At 39.7% G+C, this 12767-nt stretch overlaps 1 pseudogene; it reads right to left on the bottom strand.

Moving 5' to 3' along the window:
• Nucleotides 1–10483: 10483 nt before the first annotated feature.
• The window catches only part of LOC130035596 (contactin-associated protein-like 3), a 197505-nt pseudogene continuing 195221 nt past the window's right edge, over nt 10484–12767 (bottom strand).

The following is a 12767-nucleotide window of genomic DNA, read 5'->3' as shown; positions in this document are numbered from 1 at the left end:
GCTGGTGTTTCTGTCAACTTTGGTAAAAGTAGTACTTGGGTGAATTAAGAGATTAATTATTTTCCTACCCATTATGCATTTCGAACTTTTAAACATGAGCTCTCTGGTTCTTCAAATAGCTAGATATGAATACCATTCAAATTTTATGGGTTGATTATTGTAGCACTATAGCACTGTCCTCCAGTTGTTCATCGAGCGGCACCAGTAATGTCTCCATTGTGAGACGTGTTGTTACTGTTTTTGGCATATCGAATCCACCATGGGGAGCTTGATAGGCTCTGCTGTGCGAGTAGGATACTCTCAGTAGATTGCCAGGCCCTCTGAGAAGGACAGAGGAATTGAACCCAGTCAGCCCAATGCAAAGCAAACGCCCTACCCCCTGTGTTATTGTTCCAGCCCAAGATTGATTATTATTGTTATTTATTTATATAAATGTTACCTTTACTATACTTGATGCTCACTATGATAATTTTTACACTTTAACATTTCTGTCACTGAACACTTTTAATTCTTATAGTATTGATACCTTAATGAGCTGGAGGATTAGCACAAATTGTAAGGTGTTTGCCTTGCACACAGCCAATGCAAACAACCTAGGTTTGATTCCTCCGCCCATCTCTGAGAGCCCAGCAAGCTACTGAGAGTATCTCGGCCGCAGGACGAAGCCTGGCAAGCTACCCTTACATATTCAATATGCCAAATACAGTAACTACTGTCACAATGGAGACTTTACTGGGCCCGCTCCAGCAATATCGATGAAAAATGGGATAATAGTGACAGTGACAGTGACAGTGACAGTGACAGTGACCTTAATGGGAATGTGTTCTTTCTAATAAAATTACTGAACAAAAAAAAAACCTGTGAGTGATGTAATAAAGAGTCAAAAAAAACAAAAATATAAAAATACACCAGATAATTATACTGGAAGAATCAAGTTTTCTCAGCAGGACATTACACCACTGATATATATCATTAGCAACCTGAAACTTTGCAATTTGGACCTGAAAAAGGTTCCAGAGGAAATATATTGAGATATTTTTACATCAAGCCTCTTTCAATGTCAAGTTTAGTACACAATTTCACAAACAGTTAGAAATTATATCAGAGACTTGTTGTAAGGTCAGATAGATTGCTTTAGACTTTTAGAATTGTCATCTTTGTATTTCAAGTGTTAATTACCTATAACATACTCCTTAATTTTTTTAGAGAAGGTGCAGTTTAAAAATACCGCTGGGTGCTGAGCTTTAGTACAATGAGTAGGGTATTTGCTTTGCTTGTGGACAAATTCTTTTTCTCCATCTTTTGGTATGGTCATTTAGATTTTATATTTTCTTTTATTAATATGGAGTACTATGTTTACTGGCTTGCAAATGGCAAATCATCTTTGCATCCCTGGAATGAATGCTACTTGGTCGTGGTGCATGATTTTTTTCCCCATGAGTTGTATTCTCGTCACTAGTATTTTGTTGAGAATCTTTGCATCTGTGTTCATCAGGATTATAGGTCTGTAAATTTCTTTTTTGTGGTGTTTCTGTCTGCCTTGGGTGTCAGGGGGATGTTTGTCTCATAGAAACCCTTTGAGAGTGTTTCTATTTCTTCACTTTTCAGAAAATGCTTGAAAAGAATTGGCAGTATTCTTTTGGGGTAAATATTTTGGGGGTTGAGAAGAATTCACTAACAAATCCATCTGGGCCTGGAGTTTTGTTTGGGGGAAGACATTTCATTACCATTTCAATTCCTCAATAATTATAGGCCTATTACAGTAATCCATATCTTTTGTGTTATGGGAATCCAGCCTTAGGAGGTTATAGGAATCCAGGAATTTATCCATTTCTTCAAGGCATAAAGGTTTTCAAAGTAATCTTTGATGATCCTAAGGATAACTGTACTTTCTAATGTAATGCCCTCCTTTTTTTCTCATTCAATCACTTATATTTATTATTAGAGTAAATTAATAATTATTAGTAATTAGTAAATTATTAGAGTTCTCGGTTTATCTACACTCCTCTCTCTTGTTTTAAGTCTTTCTAGTTCTTAATTGCTTTTTTTATTTTCTCAAAGAATCAGCTCGTGGTTTCATTGATCTTTCAGATTTTGGGAGGATATTCCAACTGTTTTTTTACTCTATGCCACCACTGTCTTTGTCTTCAGAGGGTTGAATCTGATGAGTCTGTGATAATTCTTAAGGATGCTCCTTGTAAGTAATTTTCTTCTTTGATCTTGCTGCTTTGGGTATTGTTGGTATCTTTATCTGTAGTTTTTTTCATTCTGATTAGGATGTGTTTTCCAGTAGTTTTATTAGGATTTCTTTTAGCTGGTATACTTAGGGCATTGGCACTACATTTCTGGCTTTGCTCTGGAGTCTTCTACCATACCTGGATACTCCTATATCTGGTCTTAAATCTTCAAACTGTTATATGTAGATGCATTATAACTTTTTCTGTGATAGCTTAAACCTAGGAGAATGATGTTTTGTTCTTTCTTTTTTTTCCCTGAGACTTTCTGTCTAAGAAATATTTCAGGTCATTTCTTCAAAGAGTAAAAGCAAATAAGAATAGAAAGGTATCATGGATTGCTGTCGACCCAAACTTCCTCACTTACCTCCCTGACGTGTCTGTGCTTCCTACATTGTGCTACTTTGTTTTCCTTGAGAGAAAAGGGAGTAAGACAAGGGAGGACCCCAGTCCACACAGGAGAGCCACGATGCCATCTTTCCAAGTAAAATAAAATGGTGAGCATCTTCCCTCAAATGAGATAGATGAGCAATTGTTTCTTTCTTCCTAGACAGTTGTTGGCTCCCTGGAGGAGGCTCCCCACCTCTTAGTTGTGTCCTAGACTGGCACACCCAACCGTGGCAACACTGTTCTCTTCATGCCCTTTCTGAGCAGAAGCAGTTACTTCCTTCTTCTATCAAAACTTTTTTCTCAGATATTACCTTTCCTGTTTATGCTTAACTTTATCGTCTTTTAAGAGACACCGCAGGTTTTGTCTCAGTTTCGAAAACCTGGTTCCTAAGATAATTCATAAAACCGAAGCCAGCCTAGTTGCAGGGAGAGCATGGCATAGCCCCTCCTAGTCATAACGATAGGAAAGAGCACCCTTATGAACTAGAGTGTAGGCAAAGAAACAGACTGAGTTGTTTCGAGTCTTTCATTTATGAACAGTTTGTGTCAGGTCTGAAGTTTAAGAATAAGCTATGCATGAACAAATCAAATGGGTATAATCAAAGGATTTTAGAACTGAACAATGGTGAACTCCGTCCAAGTTATACCCCTATGTTCTACAGATAGATCAAATTTACAACATAATGTGGTTCATATATTCTTTTCCTTTGCCAATCCCCTCTTTGTTGCTGTCTGCTGGAGCAGGGGCTGTAGAGTTTAGTTAGACTAAAGGAGTGACTGGGAGTGAGGGCTGCTGATTTGTGTTTCTGTGTCTTGGGCTGTGCCTTCCTTTTGAAGAGCCAAATTGGCAGACACTTGTCTGCACAACGCTTCATGGAGGCAGGTCCCATTTCAGGTGGTAACCTGGAGAGGGTTGCTCAGAACTCTTTTTCTATTGTCCCTTTGGTGCGGTGCAGCCCAGGCAGAGCTCCCAGCATTCTCCAGGTGGGCTTGATCAGGGTCAGGGGCTAGTGCTACCACGCTGGGATTTCCTACTCCTCTTCAGACACCTTGATGCACCTGTTGTCTGGTTTTCCCATCCTGAACACAGCCTTCTCACGCTTCTCTGTAGGGAGAAGCATGGATCACCCTCGCTGATGCCGTCTGTGTTGCAGGTGAGGCCTCAGCTCAAGCCCCAAGTGATGACTCTCCTCAATATTCGAGGTCTTAGAGCCAATCAGTGGGGAACAGAACAAGAAACTTTTCATCCAGATAGTCTCTTCTTCATCTGGAGATTCCTCACTGGCCAGGCTGACTGATTAAAGTACAGCTTTTGTAAAAAGATAATCATGATTTAGGGAGTTATGGAGCCCTAAGGATACTAGAGCAATTTAAGCTTTATTTTAAATGTTGTGATTTTGCTAAATGAGCTTGTGTTAGGTGGAATCCAGAGTAGGGTGTGGACCATGAACCAACTTCATTAGAGAAGTGGACTCTGTAAACGTGGCGGTACGGGTGCTGGAACAGTTGGATGGGTAAGTGGACGTATTAAGACAGGTAGAGGAAAACACCCTGGCAGATCCTGGGAAAACGCCTTTACAGGGCTGTAGCGGTGGAACACTTTGCGGATTCCTGGATGATGGGCAGTTGAAAACAAAAGCAATGGGGGTTTTGGTTTTTTTGTGGTGTGCTTTATCGAAGAGGCCAGCTGGGGAAGCAACTCAGAAGCAGGAGTCTTCATAGCAAGGGTCCTAGAAAGTCACATGCAGAACTTTTTACTAGGACATTTACTTTGGAAAGAAAGGGTCCTGTTAGTTCAGTGCACGTGCTGTGCCCCTTAGAACACAGATGAGGCATTGGTCCAAAGTGGTTTGTTGAAGCTCTCAACATCCCATTTCATTCATTTTTTCTTCCTTTGTTTTTTGGCTACAACTAATAAAGCTTGACGATTGTTCCCAGCCCAGAGTAAACTAAATATCTGTTACCTCTTGGGGCTTTGGAGAATACTAGAGAATAAAATCTGGCCTCCTACATGCAAAGTGTGTTTTTCTGATCATTGAATCAATCATTGGCTATTGGTGTGCCTTCTTTGATCCTGTTCACTTCTGACCCCCATTTTTAGTTGCATTTTTTGTCTTTGCAAGTTGTACCAGTGAATTATAGCCTTTATTCAATGAGTGGTAGGCAAATATCTTCTCCCAGAATATGGGCTTTCTTAAGTATTTCAGTTTGATATAATTCCATTTCTTTGTCTTTAGTTTGGCTCACCATATTTTTTGGAGACAAGGACCATTTTTGCTGTGTGCCACTCTCACTGTGTGTTATTTTTACATTTTTCCCTAATATTAAAGAATAATAAAAATTTTTGTATGCCATACCCAGGGAAACCACGCCAGACTTTTTTCACTCAGGGCACCCCAGTGTGAGTGGGTGAGAGCCCTCCCCACGCCAAGTAACCCAGCCCTGGCAGCCGACCTCTACTACCCAACCGCTGCCAAGCTCCAGGTCGCCTTCAGACCGTGCAGCTGCTTCACATCATAAACACTCACTGCTGCTGTTATTTTACTTTTGTTATTTTATCTTTGAAAATCGACTTGAATCATTGAAAACATCTCTGGTCCTTCTATGCAGAATTTCATACTTTCTGCAATGCATCTGCTGGATTCTGGACCCGCTCAATCAAGGTCATTATTTATTTCTTTTCTGTGCCACACCCAGCGGTGCTGAGGACATACTCCTGGCTCTGAGATCATGGATCACTCACGGTAGAGCCCCAGGGACCTTATAGGGTGCCCGGGATCGAACCTGGGTTGGCTGCAAGCAAGGCAAGCTCCATGCGTGCTATACTGTCACTCGGGCCACTTAAGGATTTTAATCAATTTTCAGTTGACATTGTGAAAGTTGTGAGATTTGGTTGCAGTTTCCCAGCATGCATGGAAAAATACATGCATTATACACATATTATATGTACACTAATATTCCTATTCAGGTTTCTAATAATTTCTTACGTAAAACCAAATCCATAAGGGTGACTGATTTTATGTTTCTTGGCAAAGAAACGTTAGATGTTATGTTACATTGTTCAAAACTTATGATATAAAGCAAGGATTGTATGAAAAATCAATGTCTGAAATAATTCTGGACGGACAGTGAAGTTCGTTGAAAATAATACAACCAAAAGCAAATATTAGTTATAATAATAATTAGTGTACCTGAAACAAATAAATTATTGTAGAGTCATAAACTGAAAACTGAATAGAAAGGAAACAAAAAACAGCTGTTAGATAAAGAAATTCACACATCACTACAGAAAGTATACATTTGCACATATTTTTAATATTTTAGGGAAAAACAATATAATTTCAGAATATAAATGTTATTGTTCTCTTAAAAATATTATCTAATTTATCCAAAATTTATTTTCATTAACCAATAAGCAAAGAAAATGTATAGATCATTAAGCAAAAGTGGATGATTCATCATTGCAATTTCATTCAAATATTTTGTTTCTCTTCAGAGAGTAAAATGCAGTTGATTTCACTGTTAATAAATTTGTAAAATTTCAGCTTTTAAAGTAATTAATATATTTGAATGTAAGATTAAAAGTTCATTAATTTGATGTTTTTCTTGACTATGCATTAAATAAAGCTATCACTTTTGTGTTAAAAAAATTCCCAAGTTATATAAACTTTGGAGGACGTAGTGAGAACATCATTCACCAAGACAAAACTCTCATATTTTATTGACATCCCAAACATTCCTTAACCTTTTTTAGAGAAACGTTAATAGAAACATATTACTCAATAGATGAACTATAACATAGTCCCCATCATCTCAGCCTACAGGCTCAAGTCCTTAAGTAATATCTCTCCATTGAATGTGAGCAAACCTGTGACTTACATCCCACAGACGAAGCAGACATGAAGAAAGGAAACAGGCCCACCTCATCACTGCGCTGCCCTCCTCTGCAGGTGTGTTGGGGAGCCAGGGAGCGTGTCCTTGTCCTGTGCCCTGAATGTGCCCCTACCCTGCATCGCGCACCCACCACTGGGCAGCCGGAGGAGACTTTGGGAAACACCTGCCTGAGTTCTGCTAGACTGCCAGCCCACCTCATCCCCGAACCGCCCTCCTCTACAGTTTCTGAGGTTAGCAGTCCCTGGGACCGGCTGGGGGTGTGGCCTCCACTGTAAGGGGCGTGCCCTCCTCAAAAGTGGGCGTGGCCTTCTTTGTCACCACAGTTCTATTTTCCACTCCCAGCCCTCTCGACTCACAACTTTTATCACCCAATTCTGTGGAAAATTTCCCCGTTGCCTCAAATACAATACAACACTAATCCACTGACCTACTCAAATTCCAACAAAAAACCAGTGTATGCAAGAAGCTGTACAAGCCCAATATGAAAAAGCACCTCCTACAATGCTTCACTAGATGCCTGTCATAAGCCACAGAATAATGCCTGAGAGGAAGGACATATCCCAGAAAAGGAGAAGGATGAACATCATCAACCAACCTTATTCAGGATCCGTTCCCACAATAAGAGGGAACAGTACTAGTGAATTCCAAGGTTTTACCTCTAGACGACTACAACAGCATGAAGAAACAGCGCAAATCTCCACTACAAGGAGAAGATGAAGAAAAGAGTCCCAAATCCTTAACAGGGTTACCCGCAAATATGTTCTGTCTGATAAAGAATTCCGAGATGAAATGCTGAGGGTGTTCAAGAACTACTTGAAGAATCAATGGAGCAGACATCCAGAAAACTAGAGGAAGAAATGAAAGAAACAGTGGAACGGATAGTTGAGAAAATACAGGAAGAAATGAGAGCAGAAATAAAAAAGCTACAAAAAGAAGTGTCACAAATCAAGGATTCGGTAGATGAAATTAAAAACTCCGTGGGTGCCCTCAGCAATAGAATGACTACAGCCGAAGACAGGATCAGTGAGATTGAAGATAAGCAACAGAAATAAAAAAGCAATAGAAAGCTAGCATGAAATTGTAAGGGAAAAGTATTTTTCAAGGGACGGTTTAACAGAGAAGGTTTTTTTCCTTTTTTTAGATATATATTAAAAAATGATAACTAGGCTAAATATATGTTTCAATTGGTCCTGATTTAGTCAAAGTACAGAATTAAATTAATTCCTGGTTGTTACATATAAAGTGAACTAGGAAGGTTTAACACATTAAAAAAATAGACTGTTGATTTTAAATGATGATTCCATAATCTACCACAAGCGTGTATGGTGGGTGCATTGTGCGCGGAGGGTAGGTTAGATAGAGAAAGGGCCAATATATTAATAATAGTTGGAAATGATCATGCTGGACAAGAACAGAGTGTTAAAACGTAGGCAAAGGGATACACACAATAACCTTCCATTGCCTGTACTGCAAACCACAATATCCAAAAGGGGAGACAGAGAGGGGAGAGAGAGAGTTTGAGAGATAGAGAGAGGAGAGAGAGAGAGAGTTGGGAGAGATAGATCCTGCTACAGAAGCAGGCTGTAAAGGTGGTGGTGGAGTGGGGGGAGGAGGAAAAGGAGCTGGGAATTAGTGGAAGAGAAATTGGGATATTAGTGCTGGGAAATGAACACTGGTGGAAGGCTGGGTGTTGGAACACTGTATTACTGAAACCCAATCATGAACAGCTTTGTAAATGGTCTCTCTCATGGTGATTCAATAAAAAAGAGAAGGCCCTCCCGTTGATCCTCGATTTGCTCGAGCGGGCCCAGTAACGTCTCCATTGGAGATTTTGTTGTTACTGTGTTTGGCATATCGAGTACATCACGGGTGACTTGCCAGGCTCTGCTAGAACCTCCAAACAAGCTCTCAAAAAAAGAAAAAAACTGAAAAAAAAACCCAGAAAAACAAAACTACACTTCTAGTAAGAAACCCCAATTAAATAGTCATTCTATCAATTATTTGTCATTAAAAGTAGTTAACCGGGAAAATTCCAATAGTCAATACAAAATTTTTGTTCCCAATATTAATATGGCTATCTCTAAACAGAAGATGAAGTAGTTTATTTTATGTGCTATATTAGAAATTTAATCCAAATAATTGAGTAGGATAATAGATCCTCTAATTTGAATTTTCCTAAGGGAATCATCCACATCTTCTCAGTGTTACTTCAAATAATTACCAGAAGAAAACTTCTAAGAAACTTTTTGCCTATATAAATTGCAAATGTAGAAATTTAAATAGGGAACTTTAGTTTCAAATTGTGACTTTTTAAGGTTATTGTGATACTTTAAAGGACTGGAGCACAGGTTGGACACCCTGGGGTTTGTTCCCTGAGCACAACCATGAGCAACCCCTTAGCACCGAGCTTGGAGTTGTCCCTTAGTACTGCTGAGTGGGTCACAAAACAAACAAATAAATGAAACCAAACTATGATTTTTTCTCTGAAAATGAAAAGACAGCCATGAGAAGTCAAAGGATTATACAGTAACTCTCAAAAAAAGAATCAAAAGACTTTGGAAAAAAATTTTCTAATCAAATTTAATATGCCAAACACAGTAACAACAAGCCTTATGAAGGAGACATTACTGGGCCCGCTCAAGCAAATCGATGAACAACGGGAGGACCATGACCGTGACCATAATCAAATTTAAAGGAAGAACACTTGGAGATAGCTCAAAGGGTGGAGAACATACAGTTCATGCAGAATGACTGGGTTCAGTCCCCAGCATCACGTAATCCCCCAAGCACTTCAGGGAGCAACCCCAAGAACTGAGCAAGGAACAGCCCATGAGCACTGCCAGGATGGCCCCACTAAAATGTAAGTAAGTAAAATAAAGGAAAGACATTTAGTACTCAGATGAAATAAAGGATATATGTGCACTGTTCAGCATGGGTTCATATCTGGGCCTACGTTTAGTTAGAAAATATTTTATGAGATAATTGGGTGATTCCCGGTCGTGTGACACCTTATTTTCTAGTTCTTACTCTGGGGAACACGGCAGGCTACCAAAAGTATCTCGCCCGCACAGCAGAGTCTGGCAAACTCCCCATGGCATATTCAATATGCCAAAAACCAGTAACAATGATGAGTCTCATTCCCTTGCTCTGGAAGAGCCAGAAATATGGCACTTTCTAAAATCTCAGGGCTAGGACGAAGGAGACTTTACTGGTGCTTGCTCGAGGAAATCGATGAACAAGAGGATAACAGTGATAGAGTGATACAGTGAATTGGGTGATTGTTAATGTAATTTACAAAGATTATCAAGGCTAACTAAAAAGACAAAAAGCAGATCATCACAGAACAAAATTCTTACACATTTTACTAACTACAAATTTCATAGCTTACATTCAATACTCATTTCACCACTAGATATATCCACACTAATTTAAAAGAGACCATTAATGAAAACAGGTTAGCTGGCACAGGCTTCTCCACCAAGTTTTTTCTTAAATATCTTTGACCACAGGACTCTGTTTAACAGAACAATGGAAATACAGGTGAGGTCATCTAAGAAGAACTTACTGGGGTAAAGATGTCAGTCTGTAATTGATGAAGAAAATACAGCACAGATTTGAACATGGCATAAAACTCCAAGTCCAGCCCTGACCTTTATAAACCTTAATGATAAATTTTTAAGAGACTAAGTGTAAATCCATGCTTCTATTTAAAATCCAAGGTCATTATGCAAAATACAATTCAATTTTATAACATCATGTCAGAATTCTGAGAAAATGCCAAGGAGTGATTAATGAGTACACAAAGTCCCTGTTCCACATATCATAAACAAGCCCTGAGCAGAGTGCATCTATATGCCGACTAGCTGTGGGCATTATTGTCACCACCTATTCCAGAAGGTCAAGAGGGGCTCTGGTTGAACAAGAAAGGCAAGTCATCATTGCAATAAATACAGCATGGCTGCAGATCAGAAGAAGTACTCTTTCTGGCTTTCAGTGACTGAACTTTGCAGGTTGGGCTCACTTTTCAGAGCAGTCTCAGCATTGTCTCCATTCGGAGGAATTTTTGTCTCATTTTTCTGATGTGACCATCTCTGTTGGTAAATACATATCACTATGCCAGTGAGGCAGATCAAGATAAATATCACAACTGCTATCACTCCTAGAAAGAGAAGAATGTTAAAAATACAAATTCAGTACCTACATTTTAAAAATCAAATAGACTGTCTTAACATAATTTATATCAAAGTGCTTATATCTATATAATAATTTATATGAGCATATATATCCATAAACAAAGTCATATAAAACTAAGTTCACTTGTAAATCCATACAACTTTTAGATGTATCTAAAGTTTTAAACCTTTATCCAAAAGACATATGATTATTGAATTTGTACTAATTTATACTAATGCCTTCACCCTTAGATACAGAAGTGTGACTTTTTAGAGAAGGCTCATTCTTTGTGCTAACAAGCAAGCAGGCATTGGTTATTTTAAAAGTAAAGGTAAAGGTAAAGGCCCTCCCGTTGTTCGTCGATTTACTCGAGCGGGCCCAGTAACGTCTCCATTGGAGACTTTGTTGTTACTGTGTCTGGCATATCGAATACTCCCGGTAGCTTGCCGGGCTCTCCGAGAGTGGCGGAGGAATCAAACTCGGGTCGGCCATGTTGGCTGCATGCAAGGCAAAAGCCTTATCGCTGTGCTATTGCTCCAGTATGATGTGAATAAAGGTAAAAAAGGTAAAGGGCTGGAGCGGTAGCACAGTGGTAGGGCGTTTGCCTTGCATGCAGCCAACATGGCCGACCTGAGTTCGATTCCTCCGCCCCTCTCGGAGAGCCCGGCAAGCTAACGAGTGTATCTCGCCCGCACTGCAGAGCCTGGCAAGCTCCCCATGACGTATCCGATATGCCAAACACAGTAACAACAAGGTCTCCAATGGAGACGTTACTGGGCCCGCTCAAGCAAATGATGTAAATATTCTCATAATATTCTCATAATAGTACTGCTGCTGTACTATTGGAACTGCTGTAGTATAACATGTGTATCTTGTATCTGTATGAGGCCAAGGGTGTCTTAATGGATCTGTATCCATGGAGACCAATATTTTTCTCCCCTTCTATTGCTTATATGCAGGGCTTATGTCTTGTCTCTAATGAATAAAATATAGCACATAAGTAATATACTTTATTATATGTACAGGAGCAATAGCACAGCGGTAGGGCGTTTGCCTTGCACGCGGCCAACATGGCCGACCCGAGTTCGATTCCTCCGCCCTTCTCGGAGAGCCCGGCAAGCTACCGAGAGTATCTCGCCCACATGGCGGAGCCTGGCAAGCTACCCGTGACGTATTCGGTATGCCAGACACAGTAACAACAAAGTCTCCAATGGAGACATTACTGGGCGAGCTCGAGCAAATCGATGAACAACGGGAGGACCGTGACAGTGACAGTGACTACCAGATACATTAACATGGTGTTCTAGCATTGTCTCACTGGAGACTCTCCTTCTGAAGGCTGATAGGTGGCAAATATTCATGCTGGGAGAAAGGATGTGGCAAGGAGAGGCTGAAAGATTCGGAGTGCCAAATGCAAGCTATTGACAGCAGCCAGAAATAAAATCTAGATTTTAAAACCTTGATTTGTTCAGCCTTCTAACTTTATGATACTTAATGCTGTCACTGACCAGAAGATTCAGCTAAGCTATGACCAAATTCCTAGTCAACAGAAAATGTGATATAATAAATGTGGGTTGCATTACATTGATAGAAGGGTAAAAATTCATCATACATCAACAGATAATAGATAATATGATAGTCTATTTGCAGAAATATTGATAGTTATATGTCAATTATTTGACATATCTTAATGGAAATGTTTTTAAGAATTGAAAATCTTGGCTATGATAGTGATTCTCAATATTAATTGCACAGCAGAGTAAGAATTTTGGGGTGGAATTCCTGAATAGAAGTATTATTTTTAAAAAATCACTTATAACTGTGGGGCTGGAGCGATAGCACAGCGTGTAGGGCATTCGCCTTACAAGCAGCCAACATGGCCGACCCGAGTTCGATTCCTCCGCCCCTCTCGGCGAGCCTGGCAAGCTACCGAGAGTATTCGGTATGCCAGACACAGTAACAACAAAGTCTCCAATGGAGACGTTACTGGGCCCACTTGAGCAAATCGACGATCAACGGGAGGGCCTTTACTTTTTTTACTTCACTTATAACTGCATTAGTGATATTAAAATTTCC

The sequence above is a fragment of the Sorex fumeus genome, unplaced genomic scaffold (assembly GCF_029834395.1).
Source record: "Sorex fumeus unplaced genomic scaffold, SorFum_2.1 ptg000063l, whole genome shotgun sequence".
Classification (NCBI taxonomy): domain Eukaryota; kingdom Metazoa; phylum Chordata; class Mammalia; order Eulipotyphla; family Soricidae; genus Sorex; species Sorex fumeus.
Note: the sequence above shows the minus strand (reverse complement) of the source record. Positions and strands in the feature narration are given on the sequence as shown.